This window comes from Salmo salar, chromosome 08 (genome assembly GCF_965601325.2).
Source record: "Salmo salar chromosome 08, fSalSal1, whole genome shotgun sequence".
Classification (NCBI taxonomy): domain Eukaryota; kingdom Metazoa; phylum Chordata; class Actinopteri; order Salmoniformes; family Salmonidae; genus Salmo; species Salmo salar.
The window spans coordinates 1,712,501-1,727,500 of NC_138298.1; the positions used below are offsets into that span (position 1 = coordinate 1,712,501).

Genomic DNA, 15,000 nt, shown 5'->3' on the forward strand with positions numbered 1-15,000 from the left:
AGTGTTTATAATTTCTTCTACTTTTTCAGTGACACAAAGTTCAAGCTGCTTATCTAATTGGTGAAAATGCAATGTCTGTTTATCACACTCACTTTGACTATATATGTTGTAGCAAGAGATTGTTTCTCGCTTACGGCCATACCAGCCTGGGTACGCCCGATCTCGTCTGATCTCGGAAGCGAAGCAGGGTCGGGCCTGGTTAGTACTTGGATGGGAGACCGCCTGGGAATACCAGGTGCTGTAAGCATTTTGTCCACGAGGGTGTGCCCCTGCACTATTTCATCAGCAACACTGCCTTGTAGTAAGCATTTAATGATGAATTGACTAAATGCAGCTTCCTGCCTTTTTAATAGGATCAAATTTCCTTGTGTTTTCAATTAGCATCTGCCTTGTATTTATAAGACAAACAAGAATATTGTTGCTGAATGCAGCTTGTGTGTGCTTTGTGCTCCTTTGCCCTGTTCAAATGATGAAAGGAAATAAAGTTTGTATTTTATCCAACTACCTGTACTAAAAAGTGATGGGAACAGTGTTTATAATTTCTTCTACTTTTTCAGTGACACAAAGTTCAAGCTGCTTATCTAATTGGTGAAAATGCAATGTCTGTTTATCACACTCACTTTGACTATATATGTTGTAGCAAGAGATTGTTTCTCGCTTACGGCCATACCAGCCTGGGTACGCCCGATCTCGTCTGATCTCGGAAGCTAAGCAGGGTCGGGCCTGGTTAGTACTTGGATGGGAGACCGCCTGGGAATACCAGGTGCTGTAAGCATTTTGTCCACGAGGGGGTGCTCTTGCACTATTTCATCAGCAACACTGCCTTGTATTAAGCATTTAATGATGAATTGACTAAATATCTGTTTTATCAGACTCACTTTGACTATATATGTTGTAGCAAGAGACTGTTTCTCGCTTACGGCCATACCAGCCTGGGTACGCCAGATCTCGTCTGATCTCGGAAGCTAAGCAGGGTCGGGCCTGGTTAGTACTTGGATGGGAGACCGCCTGGGAATACCAGGTGCTGTAAGCATTTTGTCCACGAGGGGGTGCTCTTGCACTATTTCATCAGCAACACTGCCTTGTATTAAGCATTTAATGATGAATTGACTAAATATCTGTTTTATCAGACTCACTTTGACTATATATGTTGTAGCAAGAGATTGTTTCTCGCTTACGGCCATACCATCCTGGGTACGCCCGATCTCGTCTGATCTCGGAAGCTAAGCAGGGTCGGGCCTGGTTAGTACTTGGATGGGAGACCGCCTGGGAATACCAGGTGCTGTAAGCATTTTGTCCACGAGGGTGTGCCCCTGCACTATTTCATCAGCAACACTGCCTTGTAGTAAGCATTTAATGATGAATTGACTAAATGCAGCTTCCTGCCTTTTTAATAGGATCAAATTTCCTTGTGTTTTCAATTAGCATCTGCCTTGTATTTATAAGACAAACAAGAATATTGTTGCTGAATGCAGCTTGTGTGTGCTTTGTGCTCCTTTGCCCTGTTCAAATGATGAAAGGAAATAAAGTTTGTATTTTATCCAACTACCTGTGCTAAAAAGTGATGGGAACAGTGTTTGTAATTTCTTCTACTTTTTCAGTGACACAAAGTTCAAGCTGCTTATCTAATTGGTGAAAATGCAATGTCTGTTTATCACACTCACTTTGACTATATATGTTGTAGCAAGAGATTGTTTCTCGCTTACGGCCATACCAGCCTGGGTACGCCCGATCTCGTCTGATCTCGGAAGCGAAGCAGGGTCGGGCCTGGTTAGTACTTGGATGGGAGACCTCCTGGGAATACCAGGTGCTGTAAGCATTTTGTCCACGAGGGTGTGCCCCTGCACTATTTCATCAGCAACACTGCCTTGTAGTAAGCATTTAATGATGAATTGACTAAATGCAGCTTCCTGCCTTTTTAATAGGATCAAATTTCCTTGTGTTTTCAATTAGCATCTGCCTTGTATTTATAAGACAAACAAGAATATTGTTGCTGAATGCAGCTTGTGTGTGCTTTGTGCTCCTTTGCCCTGTTCAAATGATGAAAGGAAATAAAGTTTGTATTTTATCCAACTACCTGTGCTAAAAAGTGATGGGAACAGTGTTTGTAATTTCTTCTACTTTTTCAGTGACACAAAGTTCAAGCTGCTTATCTAATTGGTGAAAATGCAATGTCTGTTTATCACACTCACTTTGACTATATATGTTGTAGCAAGAGATTGTTTCTCGCTTACGGCCATACCAGCCTGGGTACGCCCGATCTCGTCTGATCTCGGAAGCGAAGCAGGGTCGGGCCTGGTTAGTACTTGGATGGGAGACCGCCTGGGAATACCAGGTGCTGTAAGCATTTTGTCCACGAGGGTGTGCCCCTGCACTATTTCATCAGCAACACTGCCTTGTAGTAAGCATTTAATGATGAATTGACTAAATGCAGCTTCCTGCCTTTTTAATAGGATCAAATTTCCTTGTGTTTTCAATTAGCATCTGCCTTGTATTTATAAGACAAACAAGAATATTGTTGCTGAATGCAGCTTGTGTGTGCTTTGTGCTCCTTTGCCCTGTTCAAATGATGAAAGGAAATAAAGTTTGTATTTTATCCAACTACCTGTGCTAAAAAGTGATGGGAACAGTGTTTATAATTTCTTCTACTTTTTCAGTGACACAAAGTTCAAGCTGCTTATCTAATTGGTGAAAATGCAATGTCTGTTTATCAGACTCATTTTGACTATATATGTTGTAGCAAGAGATTGTTTCTCGCTTACGGCCATACCACCCTGGGTACGCCCGATCTCGTCTGATCTCGGAAGCGAAGCAGGGTCGGGCCTTGTTAGTACTTGGATGGGAGACCTCCTGGGAATACCAGGTGCTGTAAGCATTTTGTCCACGAGGGTGTGCCCCTGCACTATTTCATCAGCAACACTGCCTTGTAGTAAGCATTTAATGATGAATTGACTAAATGCAGCTTCCTGCCTTTTTAATAGGATCAAATTTCCTTGTGTTTTCAATTAGCATCTGCCTTGTATTTATAAGACAAACAAGAATATTGTTGCTGAATGCAGCTTGTGTGTGCTTTGTGCTCCTTTGCCCTGTTCAAATGATGAAAGGAAATAAAGTTTGTATTTTATCCAACTACCTGTGCTAAAAAGTGATGGGAACAGTGTTTATAATTTCTTCTACTTTTTCAGTGACACAAAGTTCAAGCTGCTTATCTAATTGGTGAAAATGCAATGTCTGTTTATCACACTCACTTTGACTATATATGTTGTAGCAAGAGATTGTTTCTCGCTTACGGCCATACCAGCCTGGGTACGCCCGATCTCGTCTGATCTCGGAAGCGAAGCAGGGTCGGGCCTGGTTAGTACTTGGATGGGAGACCGCCTGGGAATACCAGGTGCTGTAAGCATTTTGTCCACGAGGGTGTGCCCCTGCACTATTTCATCAGCAACACTGCCTTGTAGTAAGCATTTAATGATGAATTGACTAAATGCAGCTTCCTGCCTTTTTAATAGGATCAAATTTCCTTGTGTTTTCAATTAGCATCTGCCTTGTATTTATAAGACAAACAAGAATATTGTTGCTGAATGCAGCTTGTGTGTGCTTTGTGCTCCTTTGCCCTGTTCAAATGATGAAAGGAAATAAAGTTTGTATTTTATCCAACTACCTGTGCTAAAAAGTGATGGGAACAGTGTTTATAATTTCTTCTACTTTTTCAGTGACACAAAGTTCAAGCTGCTTATCTAATTGGTGAAAATGCAATGTCTGTTTATCACACTCACTTTGACTATATATGTTGTAGCAAGAGATTGTTTCTCGCTTACGGCCATACCAGCCTGGGTACGCCCGATCTCGTCTGATCTCGGAAGCTAAGCAGGGTCGGGCCTGGTTAGTACTTGGATGGGAGACCGCCTGGGAATACCAGGTGCTGTAAGCAATTTGTCCACGAGGGGGTGCTCTTGCACTATTTCATCAGCAACACTGCCTTGTATTAAGCATTTAATGATGAATTGACTAAATATCTGTTTTATCAGACTCACTTTGACTATATATGTTGTAGCAAGAGATTGTTTCTCGCTTACGGCCATACCAGCCTGGGTACGCCCGATCTCGTCTGATCTCGGAAGCTAAGCAGGGTCGGGCCTGGTTAGTACTTGGATGGGAGACCGCCTGGGAATACCAGGTGCTGTAAGCATTTTGTCCACGAGGGGGTGCTCTTGCACTATTTCATCAGCAACACTGCCTTGTATTAAGCATTTAATGATGAATTGACTAAATGTCTGTTTTATCAGACTCACTTTGACTATATATGTTGTAGCAAGAGATTGTTTCTCGCTTACGGCCATACCATCCTGGGTACGCCCGATCTCGTCTGATCTCGGAAGCTAAGCAGGGTCGGGCCTGGTTAGTACTTGGATGGGAGACCGCCTGGGAATACCAGGTGCTGTAAGCATTTTGTCCACGAGGGTGTGCCCCTGCACTATTTCATCAGCAACACTGCCTTGTAGTAAGCATTTAATGATGAATTGACTAAATGCAGCTTCCTGCCTTTTTAATAGGATCAAATTTCCTTGTGTTTTCAATTAGCATCTGCCTTGTATTTATAAGACAAACAAGAATATTGTTGCTGAATGCAGCTTGTGTGTGCTTTGTGCTCCTTTGCCCTGTTCAAATGATGAAAGGAAATAAAGTTTGTATTTTATCCAACTACCTGTGCTAAAAAGTGATGGGAACAGTGTTTGTAATTTCTTCTACTTTTTCAGTGACACAAAGTTCAAGCTGCTTATCTAATTGGTGAAAATGCAATGTCTGTTTATCACACTCACTTTGACTATATATGTTGTAGCAAGAGATTGTTTCTCGCTTACGGCCATACCAGCCTGGGTACGCCCGATCTCGTCTGATCTCGGAAGCGAAGCAGGGTCGGGCCTGGTTAGTACTTGGATGGGAGACCGCCTGGGAATACCAGGTGCTGTAAGCATTTTGTCCACGAGGGTGTGCCCCTGCACTATTTCATCAGCAACACTGCCTTGTAGTAAGCATTTAATGATGAATTGACTAAATGCAGCTTCCTGCCTTTTTAATAGGATCAAATTTCCTTGTGTTTTCAATTAGCATCTGCCTTGTATTTATAAGACAAACAAGAATATTGTTGCTGAATGCAGCTTGTGTGTGCTTTGTGCTCCTTTGCCCTGTTCAAATGATGAAAGGAAATAAAGTTTGTATTTTATCCAACTACCTGTGCTAAAAAGTGATGGGAACAGTGTTTGTAATTTCTTCTACTTTTTCAGTGACACAAAGTTCAAGCTGCTTATCTAATTGGTGAAAATGCAATGTCTGTTTATCACACTCACTTTGACTATATATGTTGTAGCAAGAGATTGTTTCTCGCTTACGGCCATACCAGCCTGGGTACGCCCGATCTCGTCTGATCTCGGAAGCGAAGCAGGGTCGGGCCTGGTTAGTACTTGGATGGGAGACCGCCTGGGAATACCAGGTGCTGTAAGCATTTTGTCCACGAGGGTGTGCCCCTGCACTATTTCATCAGCAACACTGCCTTGTAGTAAGCATTTAATGATGAATTGACTAAATGCAGCTTCCTGCCTTTTTAATAGGATCAAATTTCCTTGTGTTTTCAATTAGCATCTGCCTTGTATTTATAAGACAAACAAGAATATTGTTGCTGAATGCAGCTTGTGTGTGCTTTGTGCTCCTTTGCCCTGTTCAAATGATGAAAGGAAATAAAGTTTGTATTTTATCCAACTACCTGTGCTAAAAAGTGATGGGAACAGTGTTTATAATTTCTTCTACTTTTTCAGTGACACAAAGTTCAAGCTGCTTATCTAATTGGTGAAAATGCAATGTCTGTTTATCAGACTCATTTTGACTATATATGTTGTAGCAAGAGATTGTTTCTCGCTTACGGCCATACCACCCTGGGTACGCCCGATCTCGTCTGATCTCGGAAGCGAAGCAGGGTCGGGCCTTGTTAGTACTTGGATGGGAGACCTCCTGGGAATACCAGGTGCTGTAAGCATTTTGTCCACGAGGGTGTGCCCCTGCACTATTTCATCAGCAACACTGCCTTGTAGTAAGCATTTAATGATGAATTGACTAAATGCAGCTTCCTGCCTTTTTAATAGGATCAAATTTCCTTGTGTTTTCAATTAGCATCTGCCTTGTATTTATAAGACAAACAAGAATATTGTTGCTGAATGCAGCTTGTGTGTGCTTTGTGCTCCTTTGCCCTGTTCAAATGATGAAAGGAAATAAAGTTTGTATTTTATCCAACTACCTGTGCTAAAAAGTGATGGGAACAGTGTTTATAATTTCTTCTACTTTTTCAGTGACACAAAGTTCAAGCTGCTTATCTAATTGGTGAAAATGCAATGTCTGTTTATCACACTCACTTTGACTATATATGTTGTAGCAAGAGATTGTTTCTCGCTTACGGCCATACCAGCCTGGGTACGCCCGATCTCGTCTGATCTCGGAAGCGAAGCAGGGTCGGGCCTGGTTAGTACTTGGATGGGAGACCGCCTGGGAATACCAGGTGCTGTAAGCATTTTGTCCACGAGGGTGTGCCCCTGCACTATTTCATCAGCAACACTGCCTTGTAGTAAGCATTTAATGATGAATTGACTAAATGCAGCTTCCTGCCTTTTTAATAGGATCAAATTTCCTTGTGTTTTCAATTAGCATCTGCCTTGTATTTATAAGACAAACAAGAATATTGTTGCTGAATGCAGCTTGTGTGTGCTTTGTGCTCCTTTGCCCTGTTCAAATGATGAAAGGAAATAAAGTTTGTATTTTATCCAACTACCTGTGCTAAAAAGTGATGGGAACAGTGTTTATAATTTCTTCTACTTTTTCAGTGACACAAAGTTCAAGCTGCTTATCTAATTGGTGAAAATGCAATGTCTGTTTATCACACTCACTTTGACTATATATGTTGTAGCAAGAGATTGTTTCTCGCTTACGGCCATACCAGCCTGGGTACGCCCGATCTCGTCTGATCTCGGAAGCTAAGCAGGGTCGGGCCTGGTTAGTACTTGGATGGGAGACCGCCTGGGAATACCAGGTGCTGTAAGCAATTTGTCCACGAGGGGGTGCTCTTGCACTATTTCATCAGCAACACTGCCTTGTATTAAGCATTTAATGATGAATTGACTAAATATCTGTTTTATCAGACTCACTTTGACTATATATGTTGTAGCAAGAGATTGTTTCTCGCTTACGGCCATACCAGCCTGGGTACGCCCGATCTCGTCTGATCTCGGAAGCTAAGCAGGGTCGGGCCTGGTTAGTACTTGGATGGGAGACCGCCTGGGAATACCAGGTGCTGTAAGCATTTTGTCCACGAGGGGGTGCTCTTGCACTATTTCATCAGCAACACTGCCTTGTATTAAGCATTTAATGATGAATTGACTAAATGTCTGTTTTATCAGACTCACTTTGACTATATATGTTGTAGCAAGAGATTGTTTCTCGCTTACGGCCATACCATCCTGGGTACGCCCGATCTCGTCTGATCTCGGAAGCTAAGCAGGGTCGGGCCTGGTTAGTACTTGGATGGGAGACCGCCTGGGAATACCAGGTGCTGTAAGCATTTTGTCCACGAGGGTGTGCCCCTGCACTATTTCATCAGCAACACTGCCTTGTAGTAAGCATTTAATGATGAATTGACTAAATGCAGCTTCCTGCCTTTTTAATAGGATCAAATTTCCTTGTGTTTTCAATTAGCATCTGCCTTGTATTTATAAGACAAACAAGAATATTGTTGCTGAATGCAGCTTGTGTGTGCTTTGTGCTCCTTTGCCCTGTTCAAATGATGAAAGGAAATAAAGTTTGTATTTTATCCAACTACCTGTGCTAAAAAGTGATGGGAACAGTGTTTGTAATTTCTTCTACTTTTTCAGTGACACAAAGTTCAAGCTGCTTATCTAATTGGTGAAAATGCAATGTCTGTTTATCACACTCACTTTGACTATATATGTTGTAGCAAGAGATTGTTTCTCGCTTACGGCCATACCAGCCTGGGTACGCCCGATCTCGTCTGATCTCGGAAGCTAAGCAGGGTCGGGCCTGGTTAGTACTTGGATGGGAGACCGCCTGGGAATACCAGGTGCTGTAAGCATTTTGTCCACGAGGGGGTGCTCTTGCACTATTTCATCAGCAACACTGCCTTGTATTAAGCATTTAATGATGAATTGACTAAATGTCTGTTTTATCAGACTCACTTTGACTATATATGTTGTAGCAAGAGATTGTTTCTCGCTTACGGCCATACCATCCTGGGTACGCCCGATCTCGTCTGATCTCGGAGGCTAAGCAGGGTCGGGCCTGGTTAGTACTTGGATGGGAGACCGCCTGGGAATACCAGGTGCTGTAAGCATTTTGTCCACGAGGGTGTGCCCCTGCACTATTTCATCAGCAACACTGCCTTGTAGTAAGCATTTAATGATGAATTGACTAAATGCAGCTTCCTGCCTTTTTAATAGGATCAAATTTCCTTGTGTTTTCAATTAGCATCTGCCTTGTATTTATAAGACAAACAAGAATATTGTTGCTGAATGCAGCTTGTGTGTGCTTTGTGCTCCTTTGCCCTGTTCAAATGATGAAAGGAAATGAAGTTTGTATTTTATCCAACTACCTGTGCTAAAAAGTGATGGGAACAGTGTTTGTAATTTCTTCTACTTTTTCAGTGACACAAAGTTCAAGCTGCTTATCTAATTGGTGAAAATGCAATGTCTGTTTATCACACTCACTTTGACTATATATGTTGTAGCAAGAGATTGTTTCTCGCTTACGGCCATACCAGCCTGGGTACGCCCGATCTCGTCTGATCTCGGAAGCGAAGCAGGGTCGGGCCTGGTTAGTACTTGGATGGGAGACCGCCTGGGAATACCAGGTGCTGTAAGCATTTTGTCCACGAGGGTGTGCCCCTGCACTATTTCATCAGCAACACTGCCTTGTAGTAAGCATTTAATGATGAATTGACTAAATGCAGCTTCCTGCCTTTTTAATAGGATCAAATTTCCTTGTGTTTTCAATTAGCATCTGCCTTGTATTTATAAGACAAACAAGAATATTGTTGCTGAATGCAGCTTGTGTGTGCTTTGTGCTCCTTTGCCCTGTTCAAATGATGAAAGGAAATAAAGTTTGTATTTTATCCAAATACCTGTGCTAAAAAGTGATGGGAACAGTGTTTATAATTTCTTCTACTTTTTCAGTGACACAAAGTTCAAGCTGCTTATCTAATTGGTGAAAATGCAATGTCTGTTTATCAGACTCATTTTGACTATATATGTTGTAGCAAGAGATTGTTTCTCGCTTACGGCCATACCAGCCTGGGTACGCCCGATCTCGTCTGATCTCGGAAGCGAAGCAGGGTCGGGCCTTGTTAGTACTTGGATGGGAGACCGCCTGGGAATACCAGGTGCTGTAAGCATTTTGTCCACGAGGGTGTGCCCCTGCACTATTTCATCAGCAACACTGCCTTGTAGTAAGCATTTAATGATGAATTGACTAAATGCATCTTCCTGCCTTTTTAATAGGATCAAATTTCCTTGTGTTTTCAATTAGCATCTGCCTTGTATTTATAAGACAAACAAGAATATTGTTGCTGAATGCAGCTTGTGTGTGCTTTGTGCTCCTTTGCCCTGTTCAAATGATGAAAGGAAATAAAGTTTGTATTTTATCCAACTACCTGTGCTAAAAAGTGATGGGAACAGTGTTTGTAATTTCTTCTACTTTTTCAGTGACACAAAGTTCAAGCTGCTTATCTAATTGGTGAAAATGCAATGTCTGTTTATCACACTCACTTTGACTATATATGTTGTAGCAAGAGATTGTTTCTCGCTTACGGCCATACCAGCCTGGGTACGCCCGATCTCGTCTGATCTCGGAAGCTAAGCAGGGTCGGGCCTGGTTAGTACTTGGATGGGAGACCGCCTGGGAATACCAGGTGCTGTAAGCATTTTGTCCACGAGGGTGTGCCCCTGCACTATTTCATCAGCAACACTGCCTTGTAGTAAGCATTTAATGATGAATTGACTAAATGCAGCTTCCTGCCTTTTTAATAGGATCAAATTTCCTTGTGTTTTCAATTAGCATCTGCCTTGTATTTATAAGACAAACAAGAATATTGTTGCTGAATGCAGCTTGTGTGTGCTTTGTGCTCCTTTGCCCTGTTCAAATGATGAAAGGAAATAAAGTTTGTATTTTATCCAACTACCTGTGCTAAAAAGTGATGGGAACAGTGTTTATAATTTCTTCTACTTTTTCAGTGACACAAAGTTCAAGCTGCTTATCTAATTGGTGAAAATGCAATGTCTGTTTATCAGACTCATTTTGACTATATATGTTGTAGCAAGAGATTGATTCTCGCTTACGGCCATACCAGCCTGGGTACGCCCGATCTCGTCTGATCTCAGAAGCTAAGCAGGGTCGGGCCTGGTTAGTACTTGGATGGGAGACCGCCTGGGAATACCAGGTGCTGTAAGCATTTTGTCCACGAGGGTGTGCCCCTGCACTATTTCATCAGCAACACTGCCTTGTAGTAAGCATTTAATGATGAATTGACTAAATGCAGCTTCCTGCCTTTTTAATAGGATCAAATTTCCTTGTGTTTTCAATTAGCATCTGCCTTGTATTTATAAGACAAACAAGAATATTGTTGCTGAATGCAGCTTGTGTGTGCTTTGTGCTCCTTTGCCCTGTTGAAATGATGAAAGGAAATAAAGTTTGTATTTTATCCAACTACCTGTGCTAAAAAGTGATGGGAACAGTGTTTGTAATTTCTTCTACTTTTTCAGTGACACAAAGTTCAAGCTGCTTATCTAATTGGTGAAAATGCAATGTCTGTTTATCACACTCACTTTGACTATATATGTTGTAGCAAGAGATTGTTCCTCGCTTACGGCCATACCAGCCTGGGTACGCCCGATCTCGTCTGATCTCGGAAGCTAAGCAGGGTCGGGCCTGGTTAGTACTTGGATGGGAGACCGCCTGGGAATACCAGGTGCTGTAAGCATTTTGTCCACGAGGGGGTGCTCTTGCACTATTTCATCAGCAACACTGCCTTGTATTAAGCATTTAATGATGAATTGACTAAATATCTGTTTTATCAGACTCACTTTGACTATATATGTTGTAGCAAGAGATTGTTTCTCGCTTACGGCCATACCATCCTGGGTACGCCCGATCTCGTCTGATCTCGGAAGCTAAGCAGGGTCGGGCCTGGTTAGTACTTGGATGGGAGACCGCCTGGGAATACCAGGTGCTGTAAGCATTTTGTCCACGAGGGTGTGCCCCTGCACTATTTCATCAGCAACACTGCCTTGTAGTAAGCATTTAATGATGAATTGACTAAATGCAGCTTCCTGCCTTTTTAATAGGATCAAATTTCCTTGTGTTTTCAATTAGCATCTGCCTTGTATTTATAAGACAAACAAGAATATTGTTGCTGAATGCAGCTTGTGTGTGCTTTGTGCTCCTTTGCCCTGTTCAAATGATGAAAGGAAATAAAGTTTGTATTTTATCCAACTACCTGTGCTAAAAAGTGATGGGAACAGTGTTTGTAATTTCTTCTACTTTTTCAGTGACACAAAGTTCAAGCTGCTTATCTAATTGGTGAAAATGCAATGTCTGTTTATCACACTCACTTTGACTATATATGTTGTAGCAAGAGATTGTTTCTCGCTTACGGCCATACCAGCCTGGGTACGCCCGATCTCGTCTGATCTCGGAAGCGAAGCAGGGTCGGGCCTGGTTAGTACTTGGATGGGAGACCGCCTGGGAATACCAGGTGCTGTAAGCATTTTGTCCACGAGGGTGTGCCCCTGCACTATTTCATCAGCAACACTGCCTTGTAGTAAGCATTTAATGATGAATTGACTAAATGCAGCTTCCTGCCTTTTTAATAGGATCAAATTTCCTTGTGTTTTCAATTAGCATCTGCCTTGTATTTATAAGACAAACAAGAATATTGTTGCTGAATGCAGCTTGTGTGTGCTTTGTGCTCCTTTGCCCTGTTCAAATGATGAAAGGAAATAAAGTTTGTATTTTATCCAACTACCTGTGCTAAAAAGTGATGGGAACAGTGTTTGTAATTTCTTCTACTTTTTCAGTGACACAAAGTTCAAGCTGCTTATCTAATTGGTGAAAATGCAACGTCTGTTTATCACACTCACTTTGACTATATATGTTGTAGCAAGAGATTGTTTCTCGCTTACGGCCATACCAGCCTGGGTACGCCCGATCTCGTCTGATCTCGGAAGCTAAGCAGGGTCGGGCCTGGTTAGTACTTGGATGGGAGACCGCCTGGGAATACCAGGTGCTGTAAGCATTTTGTCCACGAGGGGGTGCTCTTGCACTATTTCATCAGCAACACTGCCTTGTATTAAGCATTTAATGATGAATTGACTAAATATCTGTTTTATCAGACTCACTTTGACTATATATGTTGTAGCAAGAGATTGTTTCTCGCTTACGGCCATACCAGCCTGGGTACGCCCGATCTCGTCTGATCTCGGAAGCTAAGCAGGGTCGGGCCTGGTTAGTACTTGGATGGGAGACCGCCTGGGAATACCAGGTGCTGTAAGCATTTTGTCCACGAGGGGGTGCTCTTGCACTATTTCATCAGCAACACTGCCTTGTATTAAGCATTTAATGATGAATTGACTAAATATCTGTTTTATCAGACTCACTTTGACTATATATGTTGTAGCAAGAGATTGTTTCTCGCTTACGGCCATACCAGCCTGGGTACGCCCGATCTCGTCTGATCTCGGAAGCGAAGCAGGGTCGGGCCTGGTTAGTACTTGGATGGGAGACCGCCTGGGAATACCAGGTGCTGTAAGCATTTTGTCCACGAGGGTGTGCCCCTGCACTATTTCATCAGCAACACTGCCTTGTAGTAAGCATTTAATGATGAATTGACTAAATGCAGCTTCCTGCCTTTTTAATAGGATCAAATTTCCTTGTGTTTTCAATTAGCATCTGCCTTGTATTTATAAGACAAACAAGAATATTGTTGCTGAATGCAGCTTGTGTGTGCTTTGTGCTCCTTTGCCCTGTTCAAATGATGAAAGGAAATAAAGTTTGTATTTTATCCAACTACCTGTGCTAAAAAGTGATGGGAACAGTGTTTGTAATTTCTTCTACTTTTTCAGTGACACAAAGTTCAAGCTGCTTATCTAATTGGTGAAAATGCAATGTCTGTTTATCACACTCACTTTGACTATATATGTTGTAGCAAGAGATTGTTTCTCGCTTACGGCCATACCAGCCTGGGTACGCCCGATCTCGTCTGATCTCGGAAGCGAAGCAGGGTCGGGCCTGGTTAGTACTTGGATGGGAGACCGCCTGGGAATACCAGGTGCTGTAAGCATTTTGTCCACGAGGGTGTGCCCCTGCACTATTTCATCAGCAACACTGCCTTGTAGTAAGCATTTAATGATGAATTGACTAAATGCAGCTTCCTGCCTTTTTAATAGGATCAAATTTCCTTGTGTTTTCAATTAGCATCTGCCTTGTATTTATAAGACAAACAAGAATATTGTTGCTGAATGCAGCTTGTGTGTGCTTTGTGCTCCTTTGCCCTGTTCAAATGATGAAAGTAAATAAAGTTTGTATTTTATCCAACTACCTGTGCTAAAAAGTGATGGGAACAGTGTTTGTAATTTCTTCTACTTTTTCAGTGACACAAAGTTCAAGCTGCTTATCTAATTGGTGAAAATGCAATGTCTGTTTATCACACTCACTTTGACTATATATGTTGTAGCAAGAGATTGTTTCTCGCTTACGGCCATACCAGCCTGGGTACGCCCGATCTCGTCTGATCTCGGAAGCGAAGCAGGGTCGGGCCTGGTTAGTACTTGGATGGGAGACCGCCTGGGAATACCAGGTGCTGTAAGCATTTTGTCCACGAGGGTGTGCCCCTGCACTATTTCATCAGCAACACTGCCTTGTAGTAAGCATTTAATGATGAATTGACTAAATGCAGCTTCCTGCCTTTTTAATAGGATCAAATTTCCTTGTGTTTTCAATTAGCATCTGCCTTGTATTTATAAGACAAACAAGAATATTGTTGCTGAATGCAGCTTGTGTGTGCTTTGTGCTCCTTTGCCCTGTTCAAATGATGAAAGGAAATGAAGTTTGTATTTTATCCAACTACCTGTGCTAAAAAGTGATGGGAACAGTGTTTGTAATTTCTTCTACTTTTTCAGTGACACAAAGTTCAAGCTGCTTATCTAATTGGTGAAAATGCAATGTCTGTTTATCACACTCACTTTGACTATATATGTTGTAGCAAGAGATTGTTTCTCGCTTACGGCCATACCAGCCTGGGTACGCCCGATCTCGTCTGATCTCGGAAGCTAAGCAGGGTCGGGCCTGGTTAGTACTTGGATGGGAGACCGCCTGGGAATACCATGTCCTGTAAGCATTTTGTCCACGAGGGGGTGCTCTTGCACTATTTCATCAGCAACACTGCCTTGTATTAAGCATTTAATGATGAATTGACTAAATATCTGTTTTATCAGACTCACTTTGACTATATATGTTGTAGCAAGAGATTGTTTCTCGCTTACGGCCATACCAGCCTGGGTACGCCCGATCTCGTCTGATCTCGGAAGCTAAGCAGGGTCGGGCCTGGTTAGTACTTGGATGGGAGACCGCCTGGGAATACCAGGTGCTGTAAGCATTTTGTCCACGAGGTGGTGCTCTTGCACTATTTCATCAGCAACACTGCCTTGTATTAAGCATTTAATGATGAATTGACTAAATATCTGTTTTATCAGACTCACTTTGACTATATATGTTGTAGCAAGAGATTGTTTCTCGCTTACGGCCATACCAGCCTGGGTACGCCCGATCTCGTCTGATCTCGGAAGCTAAGCAGGGTCGGGCCTGGTTAGTACTTGGATGGGAGACCGCCTGGGAATACCAGGTGCTGTAAGCATTTTGTCCACGAGGGGGTGCTCTTGCACTATTTCATCAGCA

The 15,000-nt window shown here is 42.4% G+C and overlaps 35 non-coding genes across 35 annotated transcripts; all 35 read left to right on the top strand.

Moving 5' to 3' along the window:
* Window positions 1-128: 128 nt before the first annotated feature.
* On the top strand, window positions 129-247 carry LOC145882567 (5S ribosomal RNA). The gene has a single exon (XR_014394135.1). It is a non-coding gene; the product is annotated as a 5S ribosomal RNA (ribosomal RNA).
* Window positions 248-656: 409 nt separating this feature from the next.
* LOC145854396 (5S ribosomal RNA) lies at window positions 657-775 on the top strand. Its single transcript, XR_014375281.1, has one exon. It is a non-coding gene; the product is annotated as a 5S ribosomal RNA (ribosomal RNA).
* A 139-nt stretch (window positions 776-914) lies between these two features.
* Window positions 915-1,033, top strand: LOC145885290 (5S ribosomal RNA). The gene has a single exon (XR_014396871.1). It is a non-coding gene; the product is annotated as a 5S ribosomal RNA (ribosomal RNA).
* A 139-nt stretch (window positions 1,034-1,172) lies between these two features.
* Window positions 1,173-1,291, top strand: LOC145854192 (5S ribosomal RNA). The gene has a single exon (XR_014375077.1). It is a non-coding gene; the product is annotated as a 5S ribosomal RNA (ribosomal RNA).
* Window positions 1,292-1,700: 409 nt separating this feature from the next.
* Window positions 1,701-1,819, top strand: LOC145881940 (5S ribosomal RNA). The gene has a single exon (XR_014393508.1). It is a non-coding gene; the product is annotated as a 5S ribosomal RNA (ribosomal RNA).
* A 409-nt stretch (window positions 1,820-2,228) lies between these two features.
* On the top strand, window positions 2,229-2,347 carry LOC145882568 (5S ribosomal RNA). Its single transcript, XR_014394136.1, has one exon. It is a non-coding gene; the product is annotated as a 5S ribosomal RNA (ribosomal RNA).
* Window positions 2,348-2,756: 409 nt separating this feature from the next.
* LOC145882221 (5S ribosomal RNA) lies at window positions 2,757-2,875 on the top strand. The gene has a single exon (XR_014393787.1). It is a non-coding gene; the product is annotated as a 5S ribosomal RNA (ribosomal RNA).
* Window positions 2,876-3,284: 409 nt separating this feature from the next.
* Window positions 3,285-3,403, top strand: LOC145882570 (5S ribosomal RNA). The gene has a single exon (XR_014394138.1). It is a non-coding gene; the product is annotated as a 5S ribosomal RNA (ribosomal RNA).
* Window positions 3,404-3,812: 409 nt separating this feature from the next.
* LOC145854398 (5S ribosomal RNA) lies at window positions 3,813-3,931 on the top strand. Its single transcript, XR_014375283.1, has one exon. It is a non-coding gene; the product is annotated as a 5S ribosomal RNA (ribosomal RNA).
* Window positions 3,932-4,070: 139 nt separating this feature from the next.
* On the top strand, window positions 4,071-4,189 carry LOC145854399 (5S ribosomal RNA). The gene has a single exon (XR_014375284.1). It is a non-coding gene; the product is annotated as a 5S ribosomal RNA (ribosomal RNA).
* A 139-nt stretch (window positions 4,190-4,328) lies between these two features.
* On the top strand, window positions 4,329-4,447 carry LOC145854203 (5S ribosomal RNA). Its single transcript, XR_014375088.1, has one exon. It is a non-coding gene; the product is annotated as a 5S ribosomal RNA (ribosomal RNA).
* Window positions 4,448-4,856: 409 nt separating this feature from the next.
* Window positions 4,857-4,975, top strand: LOC145882571 (5S ribosomal RNA). The gene has a single exon (XR_014394139.1). It is a non-coding gene; the product is annotated as a 5S ribosomal RNA (ribosomal RNA).
* A 409-nt stretch (window positions 4,976-5,384) lies between these two features.
* On the top strand, window positions 5,385-5,503 carry LOC145882572 (5S ribosomal RNA). The gene has a single exon (XR_014394140.1). It is a non-coding gene; the product is annotated as a 5S ribosomal RNA (ribosomal RNA).
* A 409-nt stretch (window positions 5,504-5,912) lies between these two features.
* Window positions 5,913-6,031, top strand: LOC145882222 (5S ribosomal RNA). Its single transcript, XR_014393788.1, has one exon. It is a non-coding gene; the product is annotated as a 5S ribosomal RNA (ribosomal RNA).
* Window positions 6,032-6,440: 409 nt separating this feature from the next.
* On the top strand, window positions 6,441-6,559 carry LOC145882573 (5S ribosomal RNA). Its single transcript, XR_014394141.1, has one exon. It is a non-coding gene; the product is annotated as a 5S ribosomal RNA (ribosomal RNA).
* A 409-nt stretch (window positions 6,560-6,968) lies between these two features.
* On the top strand, window positions 6,969-7,087 carry LOC145854400 (5S ribosomal RNA). The gene has a single exon (XR_014375285.1). It is a non-coding gene; the product is annotated as a 5S ribosomal RNA (ribosomal RNA).
* A 139-nt stretch (window positions 7,088-7,226) lies between these two features.
* On the top strand, window positions 7,227-7,345 carry LOC145854401 (5S ribosomal RNA). Its single transcript, XR_014375286.1, has one exon. It is a non-coding gene; the product is annotated as a 5S ribosomal RNA (ribosomal RNA).
* A 139-nt stretch (window positions 7,346-7,484) lies between these two features.
* Window positions 7,485-7,603, top strand: LOC145854214 (5S ribosomal RNA). The gene has a single exon (XR_014375099.1). It is a non-coding gene; the product is annotated as a 5S ribosomal RNA (ribosomal RNA).
* A 409-nt stretch (window positions 7,604-8,012) lies between these two features.
* LOC145854402 (5S ribosomal RNA) lies at window positions 8,013-8,131 on the top strand. Its single transcript, XR_014375287.1, has one exon. It is a non-coding gene; the product is annotated as a 5S ribosomal RNA (ribosomal RNA).
* A 139-nt stretch (window positions 8,132-8,270) lies between these two features.
* On the top strand, window positions 8,271-8,389 carry LOC145881651 (5S ribosomal RNA). Its single transcript, XR_014393223.1, has one exon. It is a non-coding gene; the product is annotated as a 5S ribosomal RNA (ribosomal RNA).
* A 409-nt stretch (window positions 8,390-8,798) lies between these two features.
* LOC145882574 (5S ribosomal RNA) lies at window positions 8,799-8,917 on the top strand. The gene has a single exon (XR_014394142.1). It is a non-coding gene; the product is annotated as a 5S ribosomal RNA (ribosomal RNA).
* A 409-nt stretch (window positions 8,918-9,326) lies between these two features.
* LOC145850647 (5S ribosomal RNA) lies at window positions 9,327-9,445 on the top strand. Its single transcript, XR_014372495.1, has one exon. It is a non-coding gene; the product is annotated as a 5S ribosomal RNA (ribosomal RNA).
* A 409-nt stretch (window positions 9,446-9,854) lies between these two features.
* LOC145854404 (5S ribosomal RNA) lies at window positions 9,855-9,973 on the top strand. The gene has a single exon (XR_014375289.1). It is a non-coding gene; the product is annotated as a 5S ribosomal RNA (ribosomal RNA).
* A 409-nt stretch (window positions 9,974-10,382) lies between these two features.
* On the top strand, window positions 10,383-10,501 carry LOC145885416 (5S ribosomal RNA). The gene has a single exon (XR_014396997.1). It is a non-coding gene; the product is annotated as a 5S ribosomal RNA (ribosomal RNA).
* Window positions 10,502-10,910: 409 nt separating this feature from the next.
* On the top strand, window positions 10,911-11,029 carry LOC145854405 (5S ribosomal RNA). The gene has a single exon (XR_014375290.1). It is a non-coding gene; the product is annotated as a 5S ribosomal RNA (ribosomal RNA).
* A 139-nt stretch (window positions 11,030-11,168) lies between these two features.
* LOC145854225 (5S ribosomal RNA) lies at window positions 11,169-11,287 on the top strand. Its single transcript, XR_014375110.1, has one exon. It is a non-coding gene; the product is annotated as a 5S ribosomal RNA (ribosomal RNA).
* Window positions 11,288-11,696: 409 nt separating this feature from the next.
* Window positions 11,697-11,815, top strand: LOC145882575 (5S ribosomal RNA). Its single transcript, XR_014394143.1, has one exon. It is a non-coding gene; the product is annotated as a 5S ribosomal RNA (ribosomal RNA).
* A 409-nt stretch (window positions 11,816-12,224) lies between these two features.
* Window positions 12,225-12,343, top strand: LOC145854406 (5S ribosomal RNA). The gene has a single exon (XR_014375291.1). It is a non-coding gene; the product is annotated as a 5S ribosomal RNA (ribosomal RNA).
* A 139-nt stretch (window positions 12,344-12,482) lies between these two features.
* On the top strand, window positions 12,483-12,601 carry LOC145854407 (5S ribosomal RNA). The gene has a single exon (XR_014375292.1). It is a non-coding gene; the product is annotated as a 5S ribosomal RNA (ribosomal RNA).
* Window positions 12,602-12,740: 139 nt separating this feature from the next.
* On the top strand, window positions 12,741-12,859 carry LOC145882576 (5S ribosomal RNA). Its single transcript, XR_014394144.1, has one exon. It is a non-coding gene; the product is annotated as a 5S ribosomal RNA (ribosomal RNA).
* A 409-nt stretch (window positions 12,860-13,268) lies between these two features.
* On the top strand, window positions 13,269-13,387 carry LOC145882577 (5S ribosomal RNA). The gene has a single exon (XR_014394145.1). It is a non-coding gene; the product is annotated as a 5S ribosomal RNA (ribosomal RNA).
* A 409-nt stretch (window positions 13,388-13,796) lies between these two features.
* LOC145882578 (5S ribosomal RNA) lies at window positions 13,797-13,915 on the top strand. Its single transcript, XR_014394146.1, has one exon. It is a non-coding gene; the product is annotated as a 5S ribosomal RNA (ribosomal RNA).
* Window positions 13,916-14,324: 409 nt separating this feature from the next.
* On the top strand, window positions 14,325-14,443 carry LOC145851919 (5S ribosomal RNA). The gene has a single exon (XR_014373771.1). It is a non-coding gene; the product is annotated as a 5S ribosomal RNA (ribosomal RNA).
* A 139-nt stretch (window positions 14,444-14,582) lies between these two features.
* Window positions 14,583-14,701, top strand: LOC145854408 (5S ribosomal RNA). Its single transcript, XR_014375293.1, has one exon. It is a non-coding gene; the product is annotated as a 5S ribosomal RNA (ribosomal RNA).
* A 139-nt stretch (window positions 14,702-14,840) lies between these two features.
* On the top strand, window positions 14,841-14,959 carry LOC145854409 (5S ribosomal RNA). The gene has a single exon (XR_014375294.1). It is a non-coding gene; the product is annotated as a 5S ribosomal RNA (ribosomal RNA).
* Window positions 14,960-15,000: the final 41 nt, after the last annotated feature.